The sequence below is a fragment of the Aulostomus chinensis genome, chromosome 1, assembly GCF_037954235.1.
Source record: "Aulostomus chinensis isolate RoL2024-O1b breed Wild chromosome 1, RoL_Achi_v1.0, whole genome shotgun sequence".
Lineage (NCBI taxonomy): Eukaryota > Metazoa > Chordata > Actinopteri > Syngnathiformes > Aulostomidae > Aulostomus > Aulostomus chinensis.
The window spans coordinates 39,265,189-39,279,556 of NC_141320.1; the positions used below are offsets into that span (position 1 = coordinate 39,265,189).

Genomic DNA, 14,368 nt, shown 5'->3' on the forward strand with positions numbered 1-14,368 from the left:
ACAGTTTACAACACTGAGTGACAGGATTGAAGAGGGGAGATTTTGGTATTTTCAGTTTAATTCTAACTTAAAACTGGGCATGAACATTTTTAGTCGTTCACATTCTAACATACAGAGGAAGTCATGACATTCCCTTTTTTTTAACCTGTCCTGTTCAGGAAATGGAAATGGAAATTTAGCTGCTATGTTGAATCAGAAAAACCTTTTGAAGTCTACTTTTGCTTCAGTCAGAAAGTGGACTGTTGTTAACTCTTACAATGGTTGGTGATTGTGGAGGAAGACAAAATCCTTATGAACCTCTTTTTAACAGACACGCATTTCTAAAGACACTGGTTCATTTTATTTTTCTTCTTCTAGCAGAGGATGGTTTCGATCCATCGACCTCTGGGTTATGGGCCCAGCACGCTTCCTCTGCGCCACTCTGCTCTACCATTGACGGAACAGTCCTTGTTTTATGAGAGCATTCTCTGTCTTTGTCTCTGCCCTGCTCTCCTGCTCTCTTTCCCCTCATTTAGTCCTTGACATGATCCATGCTCTACAGCTCTGCGGGTGGAATGAAGACCTGCGTCTGCTCTGCCCGTGCCATCCTTCGTCTCAACCTAAATTGTTTGACCCACCTTTATAATGATCGGACTCGCTCCCGCTGAGCGTGCCAGGCGTGCTCTCGCTGCAGACAACACAACCAAACTGGCCCCGATCAGGATTTGACAGGCCGAACTCGCGCCGAAATCTTTACAAAAAATCCATTTTTGTCACCCACGTGAAGATGGGTGGGAACATGCCCTAAAAACACCAAGAATAATATTCACCACCTTCTGAACGGGTCCTGGCCCGTCTCCTGCATCAGGGGCCGCCGCAGTCGCCCATCAGCTGTTCAACAGCTGTTCGCCGCAACACTCAATGAGACAAAGACATAGAAGCTCAAACTGCTGTTGCGGAAGCCATGATCGTATAGTGGTCAGTACTCTGTGTTGTGGCCGCAGCAACCCTGGTTTGAATCCGCGTCACGGCAGCATGAGATAAATTTCTTTGTGTGTGTTGATGGACACAAGCCAAGCAGAAATTTCCCACGATGCAATAGGGCAGTGTTTGGTCAGTGTTGAGCAGGCGTCAGTCTGACAATGATGTCATATTATTGTGTCATCACCTGACCAGACCCAAAAGTAGGCTCAGGTATCAGTTTCTTCTCAATGCTAACGTCTGCTAGCTTAGTCTGCTACTTTGATGGCTCTGCCTGCTCTAAGGTCCAGACCCCTGGATGTGGTGGTTCCTACCTGAACGTAGATTCTGTCAGCTCATGTTGTTAAATCAACTCACCAGGAACACCAGTAGATTTCAATGGACTGACAATGAGTCTCATTGAATGGTAAACATGTCAAATATGAAGTCATCACCTGAGGAGGTCTGCTGCTGGAATGAAGCTCCAGATATTCACAAGATATTCTAGATCTTAAAATAAAGCATTTTTATATTTGATTTATTGTTCATTAGCCTGCTTCACATTGTTTGATTTTATGTGTTGGATATAAATAGAACTTTGATCCACAACCTCCACAAACACTCTTGTCCAACTTTTGTGCCCAAATTTTCTCCTCATGAGGCACCAAATCAAGTCAAATCATTTTTATTTGTTTGAACCAAATCACAACAAAGTTCTCTCATGACTCTTTACTAGTAGAGCAGGTCCAGCACCAAACTGCTTCAATGAATCTGCACCCAACAATTCTCCATCAGCAGCACATCCTGCAACAGTGGTGATGAACACCTTCCTTTTAAAAGGCAGGAACGTCGAGCAGATCCAGGATCAGTGGGGACGGCCTCCTGCTTTGACCGGTTGTATTTAAAGCTCCATCAGATTGGAACAACCTTTCCTCCTCACTTGGGTCTCTCTCTTCCTTTCTCATCTTCAAATCATCAAGCATTTTCAAACATCTGCTCTCGTTTCTGATGCACCTCCCCTTTTCTCTCCAGGATTCACTCTCTACTTGTTCTTGTTTGTTCTCTGTACTGTAAATATGTGGATATTTGTGTATGAATATGCATTGTGTACTTTAATGGTGCATGGAAGCAGTATTTATTTAGATGGGTGTTTAAATGTATGAGTATGTGAACACAGACCCACTCTTATTCTGCAGTGGGATCTCTGATCATACTTTGTATAATACTGGATGGTGGTGGTGGTGGGGGGGGGGGGGGGGGGTGGGGGGCTTTGGGGAACATTGTTGGCCTGTACCTGGGTGTATGATGTGTGTGTCCTTGTGTTGAAAATAGAATCTACTTTTATTATTGTTGTATTGTTGGTCATTATTTGTCAGGACCCCCTCCAAAATGAGATGGTGCATCTCAAGGGGCTGCCCTTGAAATCAAGTATCAAGAATGAAGGTGTCTGCTGGTCTTGGTGGACCCTCTGCTTCTCCAGCTGAGTCAACAGATTCCTGTGTTGCTTGAGTCATTGTGTATCCTGGCTGCATTCAGTGCTTTCACCGCTGCAGCCTAGCTTGATTGCCAGTCAGGACAGGTGTTATTAAGAATGGAAGAGGGGACAGTTTTGGCAGGACAAGTTGCTCCACATTCAGGAGATGGTGGGAAGTTTCAAAGCTGCCATAAATCTTGATGACAAACTCCTTCACTGTGTGGTTCAGAGTCCCTGGTTTGATTGCAGCTTTGACCTGAGCAGGTGTTCATCCACATCTCAGTAACAGGGGACACTTTATCACACCAGTGGACAAACATCAGCATTCATCACCCAGCAGCTCCTCTGATCAACAGAACAAGTTAAAGTATTCTCAGAAGGACGGCATGGATCCCTCTACCTCTCACATGCTAAGCTAGCACTCTACCATTGGAGCTAAGTCCCTGCTAATGAGCACAGCAGATAATGCAGGTTGACCTTCATGCAGGGTTTAATGAGCGTCACCACTTGAAGCTTCTCTGGTTCAACAAACCCTTGGGACCAAGACATGAATTGTAACCTGTGCAGGTCCAGACCCATACTGAAGTTGGTGGAGACAATTGTTTCAACCAGGGACTGAATGAAAAGACTTGCCCAGACTCCAGCTCACTCTTCTGAACAGACCCCTCATCTCTGTGTGGAGTAAACATCAGAGGTGGGGGGTGCAGGTTCTGCTTTGACCTCCTGACCTCCTGGGTAAAGCAGTGGAGATGTTGAGCTTGAAGGAGTTGACGGCCTCCTTCATCTTCTCATTGGTTTGCGAAACCCAGCATCATGAAGTGTTGCTGAAATTCAACATGTCAGCTGAGGCCAGAGATTCCTGCGTTCCCTGAGTCCTTGAGTGTCGTCTCTGTTGTTTGAAAGCACAAAGCTGTTCCTGATGGTCCAGTGTGTCCGATTCTGGGCTCTCACAGCTGTAACTGGGGTTTGAGCTCCGTTAAGGGACTGGTTTTGTGGAGAGAACCAAGCAGAAGAATTGACAGTTTCAGCAGGAAAGGTGACCATTGCTCCACAACCTCAGTCCCAGGATTCATTCCTGCTTCACCCAGCATGGCCCTATGATCAACAGAAATGAACTGCCAGTGGAGGTCCTCAGTAATCCAGGTCCTGGTTTCTCTAGATTGCTGTGTTGTAGTCAGGACACTTGCAAATATCAGCCTCTTTCCTCCATGATCTCTCATTCTTTCTGTTCTCTCCATTTCTCCTCTTCGTTTCTACTCCTTGCTGACTGTTGTTCCTCACTTGTGGCAGAGTTCAGTCAGTGGACCAGACATTTTGCCACTGCACTGTCCATCATCAGGGCATTTAACATCCAGGACTGGCTCCCAGATCATGGCCATGACCTCATCCCCTGCACCAGTGGACAGTTCATCAAGGATGGCAAACATGTGGGTCTCAAATTCCCCTCCATCTTTGTAGGTTGGTTACATTTCCTCCTGGTCTTTAATCCATCTTTAGTTGACATTTTTCTGTTGAGCCCAGTTTGTTGACTGCCAGGCTGTCTTACTTTTCAATGGCACAACAGCAGACAGCAAGAGGGTTGCTATGGTGCAGTTGGTAAAATCCCTATCAATGGTCTGCAGAAATATGCTGGGAGTTCTTTTTTATTATGAACCAGAATTCAAAGACCAAAAGCACAGAATTTAGAGATCAAAGAAAGAAATCAAAGACAGAACCTGAAGATCAGGAAATGGCACAGATCAATGAGATCCATGGACTCATCAGTGAAGGTTTTCTTTTGGTTCATGGTCACTTGTTGTCGTACTGGTGTGATGATGTCAGACCCTTCACATTCAGTTCAAACAGACTCCAAAGTGTAGCTGTGATGCAGAGGGCAGCAGCCTTGTGCTTGGTACCGTCATGGTTCTCTGCATTGTTAGCAAACTCACCAAAGACCTCCCTGAAAGCAGGATCATTTTCCCACAGTGCTTTTTTAACCAAGTACCAATTTGTCCCCCTTTAAAAAAACAACAAAGATGAGATCAGACTGAGATGGAAAAGATGATATGGATGTGATTTATGGCTTTCAAACTCCAAATATTAAATTTTTCTTCAGGGCTTTTGAGAGGTTCTGGGTAATGAATGAAAATTTAAGTTGGGCAAAAACGACATGCGGGGTCACTGTGTGTGTTTACACGTGTGTGTATTTCTTGTTTTATGGTGTTGGAGACCATTTCCATCATCAACACTGATCAGGAGTCCTCGTCCTCATGGGGACCAAAGACCGGCCCTGATGCAGCGCAATGCAGTTTGTGAGTTCTTTCAGAGTGAAGGTCTGGATTGAGTTTAGTTTCAAATAAAGATTAAGATTCAGTTGGTTAAGATTAAGATTAAGATTAAGGTTAGGCTGCACATAGAATGAAGTTGATCGAATGTTCTCATAAGAATAGCTGGGCACACCTGAGTGTGTTTACATGCAGACTTCCTCTTGTGACAACTGATGTCATTGGAAACCATCTTGAGGACATTTGGAGAAAGTTCAATCATTCAGCTGCAGGTACAGTGACTTACAACACTGCAACAACAACAAAAAATCACCCTCCACAAACACTCTTGTCCAACATTTGTGCCCAAATTTTCTCCTCATGAGGCATCAAATCACTACAAAAACAGCCATTAAGTTGATCTGGTTGGCACTGGTATTTGTTCTTGCTGCAGCTCAGGAGTGATTCAGGAGAAGAGTTTCAGAACAGCCCAGGTTGGGGACTGGAATTTTGAAGTTTCCCCTGGAACCAAACAACCTTGGGAGGTAAAACCTCCAATCCTAGCCACTCAGATGCAGCAGCAGAAGAAGCTGTCATCCACCCTGACAGTCAGAGCATCAAGTCAAGAAAACATCAACCATCTTGTATGTGGAGTCTGGATTCTTTTCTAGAATGAGACGGCAATGACAGTCCTGCCAAGTGACATCACTGACATGACTGGATGACTTCAGTCACGTGACTGGATGACTTCAGTCACATGACTGGATGACCTGAATGAATAAGAAATCAAACATAAAAATGCTTTGTTTTAAGATCTAGAATATCTTGTGAATATCTGGAGCTTCATTCCAGCAGCAGACCTCCTCAGGTGATGACTTCATATTTGACATGTTTACCATTCAATGAGACTCATTGTCAGTCCATTGAAATCTACTGGTGTTCCTGGTGAGTTGATTTAACAACATGAGCTGACAGAATCTACGTTCAGGTAGGAACCACCACATCCAGGGGTCTGGACCTTAGAGCAGGCAGAGCCATCGAAGTAGCAGACTAAGCTAGCAGACGTTAGCATTGAGAAGAAACTGATACCTGAGTCTACTTTTGGGTCTGGTCAAGTGATGACACAATAATATGACATCGTTTTCAGACTGACGCCTGCTCAGCACTGACCAAACACTGCCCTATTGCATTGTGGGAAATTTCTGCTTGGCTTGTGTCCATCAATACACACAAAGAAATTTATCTCATGCTGCCGTGACCCGGATTCGAACCGGGGTTGCTGCGGCCACAACGCAGAGTACTAACCACTCTAGGATAAGGGCCTCCTCAACAGCAGTTTGAGCTTCTATGTCTTTGTCTCATTGAGTGTTAGGGCGAACAGCTGTTGAAAAGCTGATGCGCGACTGCGGCGGCCCCTGATGCAGGAGACGGGCCAGGCCCCGTTCAGAAGGTGGTGGATATTATTCTTGGTGTTTTTAGGGCATGTTTCGGCCTGTCAAATCCTGATCGGGGCCAGTTTGGTTGTGTTGTCTGCAGCATTATAAAGGTGGGTCAAACAATTTAGGTTGAGACGAAGGACGGCACGGGCAGAGCAGACGCAGGTCTTCATTCCACCCGCAGAGCTGTAGAGCATGGATCATGTCAAGGACTAAATGAGGGGAAAGAGAGCAGGAGAGCAGGGCAGAGACAAACACAGAGAATGCTCTCCTAAAACAAGGACTGTTCTGTCAATGGTAGAGCAGAGTGGCGCAGAGGAAGCGTGCTGGGCCCATAACCCAGAGGTCGATGGATCGAAACCATCCTCTGCGAAAAGAAGAAAAATAAAATAGACCTGCATCTTCAGAAATATGTGTCTGTTAAAAAGAGGTTTATAAGGATATTTTCTTCCACCAGAGTCACCAACCATTGTGAGAGTTAACAACAGTCCACTTTCTGACTGAAGCAAAAGTAGACTTCAAAAGGTTTTTCTGATTCAACATAGCAGCTAAATTTCCATTTCCATTTCCTGAACAGGACAGGTTATAAAAAAGGGAATGTCATGACTTCCTCTGTATGTTAGAATATGAACGACTAAAAATGTTCATGCCCAGTTTAAAGTTAGAATTAAACTGAAAATACCAAAATCTCCCCTCTTCAGTCCTGTCACTCAGTGTTGTAAACTGTTTCAAACAAATTCTACTGTTCAACAGTTCGAGTGTTTCTAATGAAGCTGAATGTTCTCCTCTGCTTTCCTCAATTGGGTTTCTTTCATGTCCTCCTGAGATCAAAGACAGAATTCGAGGTACAAATAAATATACTATCAAAGCCCCCTGATGACATCATCATCAATTCTGTCTTTGATCTGGAGGCTCTTGCTTTAATCTTGGCTTTGATCTGACTATGCTTTAATCTTGGCTTTGATCGGACTAATGTTTCCTGACAGGTTGCTGTTTGCACTCCAGAGCAACCAGTAGTTGATCCTATCAGACCAGTCTGATGAACAAAGCTTTTCACTGTCAGTGGAATCACTGGGAAAAGAAACTCCTCCTGTCAGATGAAGGCTTCACTGTGTTGAGGAGGGTTTCTTCAGATGATTCTAGAAGAATAAATCAAAACCTCATCATTGAACATGAACATTAATCACTGATGACTGTTTTAACTGAACCTACTGGATACTGTGGTGCCTGATGAGGAGACAACTTGGGTACAAAGTTGCAGAAGAGGGTTTTTGGAGAGGAGATTTAGATGAGATGGTTTCCAAATCAAATCGGTTGTTACAAGGGAAAGTCTGCATGGAAACACACACACACACACACACACACACACACACACACACACACACACACACACACACACACACACACACAGAGTCCTACTGACTAACCCATGTTTTTCTTCACTTAAACCACCACTGGAGTATTGAAAGAGATTGCATGAGACACCATCAACTTAAATTAAAAACCCCTGACTGCCTTTAATTCCCTCCTGGCTGCAGGAAATTAGACAGACCAGCCCCTAGAGCGGGCCTGCATGGTGGTGCAGTGGTTAGCACTGTGCCCTCATAGCAAGAAGGTTCCGGGTTCGAGTTTTGGCTCGGGCGCGGGATCTTTCTGTGTGGAGTCTCCATGTTCTCCCCGTGCCGGCGTGCGTCCTCTCTGATACTCCAGCTTCCTCCCACAGTCCAAAAACATGCAATTTGGGGACGAGGCTGATTGGATTCTTTAAATTGACCGTAGGTATGAGTGTGAATGGTTGTTTGTCTCTGTGTGTTGGCCCTGCGATGGACTGGCGACCTGTCCAGGGTGAACCCCGCCTCTCGCCCATAGATGCTGGGATAGGCTCCAGCCCCCCCGCGACCCTTACTAGTAAGGAATAAGCAGAAGATGACGATGGATGGCCCATAGAGTGGAGGTGAGACCACAACCATGCTCTACAATCAATATTTACATCAAACCAGCACCATCTCAACAACTTAACCTGACTAAATATATACATGATTCCAGACTACTACACCAACTCAGTCATACATCCACATAATCATTCAATGAACCTTGTCTGTGATTGTACCCCCTCCCCCATCTGGGAGCAAAGGTTTGCACCTACAGCTCTTAAGGAGCTTCCTTGGGCCGCTCTCCCCTTTTGGCTCCACCCCCTTTAAGGAAACCACCAGGAAGAGGTGAGGACTGACCGTGACGACTGAAACTGCCACATTTACATGAGACAAACTAGATCAACACTAAATACCAGGCCTTGCACAGTGATTCCCACTGACTGACACTGGGGTCTTCATTTTCCACAGGCAGGATGGCCGGTCCCCCTGTGCTTCCCAGGTCCCTCCCTGGAACACATGGCATAGAAAATGTTTCACTTGTTTGCTGATTCAATAAAACTCACCATTAACATGTGTGTGTGCCTCTAATTTACATAAACTGTTAATACCAAGACAAATGCTACCTTCAATTAATCATTGATGTCATGGAACCCTTGGTCTCCATTACATTGGTCAACCAGAGAAGCTTCAACTGGTGACGCTCATTAAACCATGCATGAAGGTCAAGGTGCATTATCTGCTGCGCTCTTTAACAGGGGAATTAGCTCCAATGGTAGAGCGCTAGCTTAGCATGTGAGCAGTAGAGGGATCGATGCCCTCCTTCTCAGAATACTTTAACTTGTTCTGTTGATCAGAGGAGCTGCTGGGTGTTGAATGCTGATGTTTGTCCACTGCTGTGATAAAGTGTCCCCAGCAAGTCATCACCCTGTAAAGCACCAAATAACAAAAGTTACACTTTACAAGTAGAACAGGTCCAGTTCAACACTCCTTAAATGAATTTACACCCAACAATTCTTCATGAGCAAGCACATCCTAGCTTAGGCCCAACTTTTCTTGGCGCTCTCCCAGATGCTTGGGAGCTTCTGGGGGAGCGCTAGTTGGGCCTAAGCCAGGAGCTAAGCTAAGTTGGTCTGCACCAGCTAGTGGGGGTTGGCTAGCTCTCGCAGCTTTTGGTGCAGAGCCGCTGCTGGTCCAATTCAACATCGCTAAGCCTCACCTCCAACACAACAAAAAAACTACATTTAACACACTTATCAGTATCACTAAAGGAGGCAGAGGAGGAAGAAAACATGTGGCACTCTGAGCAGGAGAGAGGAGGACAAGAGGGAGAAGCCATCGTTAGCTTAGCGTGTTTACAAGGCAGAAAGACTGTTGCTACCAGAATGATGGTCTTTTAAACTTCAGCCAAATAAAGCAAGTAGGTACGGACGAAGGGGAGGACAACAAAGACAAAGACAGGATGGTTGATGTTTTCTTGACTTGATGCTCTGACTGTCAGGGTGGATGACAGCTTCTTCTGCTGCTGCATCTGAGTGGCTAGGATTGGAGGTTTTACCTCCCAAGGTTGTTTGGTTCCAGGGGAAACTTCAAAATTCCAGTCCCCAACCTGGGCTGTTCTGAAACTCTTCTCCTGAATCACTCCTGAGCTGCAGCAAGAACAAATACCAGTGCCAACCAGATCAACTTAATGGCTGTTTTTGTAGTGATTTGATGCCTCATGAGGAGAAAATTTGGGCACAAATGTTGGACAAAGACAAAGACACAAGAAACAGAGATAATAACCATAAACTCCATAACAACCATAACAAATATAACCATACAGAACATATATAACAAATATAACAAGAAAAGTATTAAAAGATGTGTCACCTCTGGTCAGATACCCTGATTTGCATTTATGTCTCTCAGCATTTGCATTTTCATGTTAAAGCCTCCAGAATGAGGGGATGAATGCTGCAAAATGGAACAGCAACATTGAACCCAAGTACAGGATTGGTGGGAGACTGATGGTCGCTGTTTGGGTTTTTGAAGAACAAGGAGGGCGTGGCTTCAAGTTGGATTCTCAGAGACAATTTCCCCAACCTCTACATTGGAATCTGCACTGCCATCCAGTCACATGACTGAAGTCATCCAGTCACATGACTGAAGTCATCCTGTCATGTCAGTGATGTCACTTGGCAGGACTGTCATTGCCGTCTCATTCCAGAAAAGAATCCAGACTCCACCTGTGACTCCATGATAACTGATGGACCTCTGGTTGGAGGCTGGACGATGATGTTTGGACTGGAAGGAAAACTCCTTGTCCAAATTCCATTGTGTTCAAGTTTAAAGTCCCACAATCAGAAGTAGCTGAATCTGACAGGTGGAGGTTTGGAACTACAAGATGGTGATGTTTTCTTGACTTGATGCTCTGACTGTCAGGGTGGATGACAGCTTCTTCTGCTGCTGCATCTGAGTGGCTATGATTGGAGGTTTTACCTCCCAAGGTTGTCTGGTTCCAGGGGAAATTTTAGAATTCCAGTCCCCAACCTGGGCTGTTCTGAAACTCTTCTCCTGAATCACTCCTGAGCTGCAGCAAGAAAAAATACCAGTGCCCAACCAGATCAACTTAATGGCTGCTAACAGCCTCAGACACTTGATTTCCATCAATCTGGAGCCAAGAAGGCCCTCACCTGTGGTTCTCCTCCAGGAGGGTCCAGGTTCTGCCATTGTGGCTCCTGGTGCCACTGCCAGAGAGCCTCAGCTGCACACTGCAACATTTCAACAGGAGATTGACATTCCTTCAAATGTCCTGACATCTGATTCCAATGGTTCTGTTCCATCTTTATATTTGAAAATAAATCACACAATGAAAGCTGCCTCAGCTGCTTTAAGAGAGAGAACAAGCTAAGAGATCTGAAACCAGTAAAATATGCTTTTCTGTGTGCAAACTAGTGAGGGGCATGGAAGGATATTTTACCACCAATACAGAACCCAGACTTTAGTCATGTGATGAGATGGCGACTCTGATTATGAAGTTAATGGACAAAATGTGAATTGAAAGAAAACACATTTCTTCAGTAGACTTTGATCCAACATTGAAGTTAGAGTTTGGTGGCTGCTCCATGTTGGGACGTAGCAGGGTAGCTCCTTTGCATCCTCTGCTGCCAGTTCAACCACTCACTCCCATCAGTGGAGAGCAGCTTCAACTGGGTTTGGAATTTACCACTGTGGATGCATAGGAATGTGGAGAAAATGTCCTTTATCAGAAGTGGGATTTGAACCCACGCCTCCAGGAGAGACTGCGACCTGAACGCAGCGCCTTAGACCGCTCGGCCATCCTGACAGACACTGAAAGTTGCAGACTTCAATATCAAATGAATTCATTCACTGACAAAGTAGAATTTTTTCCACAGGAGCTACTGGCTCCTTAGTTGTTACATTTATTGTTAACATTAAACACACAGTCTGAGTTCATGGCAGTAAGAAATGAACCAGAACATTTGAACCACGTAACATCTCTTGATCAGTTTGTTACATGGGACACATTCCAGACAGGAAGGTCCTTCTGAGACTTGAAGTGGGATCACTGGACCCAGAGTCCAGAGGGCTCACCATTCCACCATGGAACCAAACACAAAGAGGAGGTTCCTCTGAATACCACTTGACATCACCTGCAATCAACCTGTTGATATTTGGAGGTTCATCTTGCTCTTGTTCCAGACTACATTGGCAAAAGGATCATGAACCACAAGGAAATCATGGAACTCCAGATTGATTCAGGACTTTCTAACTCCATCGTATGACCTGGGAGCAAAGACTGGCCAGGCCTTCCTTAATTTATCAGTTAATTACTGCTTCAACAAACATGCCACTTAATTAAGTTACCAGAATTTCTCTCATTGAAAAACCCACCAGCCTGATTTCTTGACATGACATGAAAAATTCTCCAAGAACCCACAGTTGGGTGGAAAGATACCAGGTTAACCAGGAGGAGTCCTGTTCCTGAACCATGGATGGAACAAAGTCCACTGGAAAACTCAGCAGTTCCTGAGTGCCAGATCCATCCGGGAGCTTGGGTCTCCCCTTGACTGTGGTGATCCATGAGATCAAGGAGGACAGAGGGAAGAAGGATCCTGTTGGAGATCTCCTACCTTCTTCCTCCACTTCACTACTACTTGGATGTCAGGAATATGAGGTACTTTACTCAAATGACGTATTAGGAGTTTCCTGTTTGACAAGAAGGAAGTCAGAGGTTCATACCTCACTTGTTGGTGGTGCCCTCAACCTGCTGAGAGCATCACTTAGTTCTCTACAGAGAAACATGGCAGCTCTGCTGAAGGCTGCAGGAAACCTGCTGGAACTGAGACTTGGACTCAGATCACTGGATTCAAAGTCCAGGGTGCCAACAGGTCCACCAGGGCATCTGTGCTTTACTTACCGTGTAAAAAGGACCACAGTGGTCGTCTGGTTTTAATTTAACAAACAAATACGGTTGAAAACTTTGAGACAGAGACACAGGGCTCTTATTTGAAGGGCCATGGGATGGGAAATATCCCAGACCTCAGAGATCAGAGCTCTCACTTTGATCTCAGGGTCCTGACTTTGGGGGTTCTTCCTTTGGTCTTCAAATACTCGTGGTTTTTATTGGCAGAACTTTCAACTTGCATGCAAAGAGAATCACAGTCAATGGAAACCCAGCAGACAGTGTTTATTTCTAATAAATCAGACAATCGCACAAATGAGAATGAAAGGAAAAAACAATAAAAGGTTTTAAAATCCTTCTCCACTCTAAAGCTTTTTAAAGTTCATTTGAAGGTTCAAAGGTGGAGGTGAGGAGGTCACCCTGATCCTCCCTGTCGTCACTGCCAGGATTCTTTCTTCTGGTGCTGTGGTTCTTCTGATGAAGGGGGCGTGATGTTTGCTGTCTCAGGCTCCACCAAATGTCCTCTTTAGGACGCCACAATGTGGCCTCTTCACTGCTCCATCTTCCCTGCATCGGAGACACCAGGGTTCCTCCTGGTGCCGACCCCATCGTCCTTCTACCCAATGGTGCGGCCATGGATCCTCAGAGGAGGCTGGGATCCTTTTCTCATCGGAACCACAGTTTTTCCTGGAGGGAACAACAGGAGCTTTGTTGTAATGTTTTGCTCTGTGTTTCCTGCACAGACCGTCAGGATCTGTGACGCCATCTTGTGGTAGGGGGTCATCATCTTGTTGTGTGGTAGTGGATTCATTGATCTGCTGTTTCAACACATTCAAGTTCATTATCCTACAAGTCAAAGTACATTTGGTGTGGAGTTTTAGTTTCTGGCCTCAATCATAACGTGTGCCTTTCTTCTTCATGAACATTTCTCAGCTTTGTAAGTTTATTCTAGTTTTTCTTCCTCACTTTTCTATTCCATTGTTGTTGAAGATTCGACTGCAGGTTGGAGTTCCCTGTTGACTGAAGCAGAAACAGGAACAAAAAGCTGGAGGCTGTCAGAGCTCCAAGTTGGGGGCTGATATTAAAGTAGGAGATGAACACATCCAGGTTAGCATCCCTCTCAGAAGCTGCTACTTTAGCTCTTCAGAATACAGCAGCCTAGCATAGCTTCATCTGGCCAGTTAGTGGCCCACTTTGTCTGGGATATCAGGTTCAAGGTTCTTCACAGCTCTGAATGAAGGCTTTCTAAAGTGTTAACCAGTACTCCAGTTGTAAAAAACAATCAGGGGGGATGGTAGATTTTGATGTTTAGGAACAGATCATTTGTGCTGATGACAGCCCATCAGGTCAGAGACCAACAGTGTACCCTTACTCCTCTCAAACAACATGCATGCTATGGATATTACCTGTCTGCTACTCCTGTCATTGATCTTGACCAAGCCCCCAGGCTGACACTGCTACCACTGCTCCTACATAGTGAGAGTCAAATGCAGAGGACATTTTCCCACCGGGTGCAAGTGCAACTTCATACTCATGATACCTATAAATCTGGGAATTCTTCTATATTTTGAAACAAAACATTCTCAAGTCAAGTCCATTTTAATTAAAGTGCAAGAGCAAAAGAATGAAACAAATGTACCGTGGCAGGATAGCGCTACACTCCCCACCATGAGGGGCAGTATGGCAGACGATAGTGAGTGGTCACCTAGCAGTAGACCTGGTCCGACCCTTCTCCGTCCTTTCCACTTCCTCTCCCTCCTTTACGGAGCCGACAGCCGTGCGTGGTGGCGTCTCGCTGGTAAGCAGATCGGTTACAAACAAAGGTACCTCAAAACCTCAAAATAATGCTACAGTGATGTCGGAAGAATTGCTCATGATCTCAAAATGATGCTAACAGTAATGAAGTGATAGTTGCTAATAAACTCAAAGTGATGCTGACACGAATGTAGTAAGAGTTGCTACCAACCTCAAAATAATACGACAGTGATGTTTGAAGA

The 14,368-nt window shown here is 45.1% G+C and overlaps 1 non-coding gene across 1 annotated transcript; it reads right to left on the reverse strand.

The window, feature by feature from the left end:
* Nucleotides 1-354: 354 nt before the first annotated feature.
* trnam-cau (transfer RNA methionine (anticodon CAU)) lies at nt 355-426 on the reverse strand. Its single transcript has one exon. It is a non-coding gene; the product is annotated as a tRNA-Met (tRNA).
* Between the last annotated feature and the right edge of the window lie 13,942 nt (nt 427-14,368).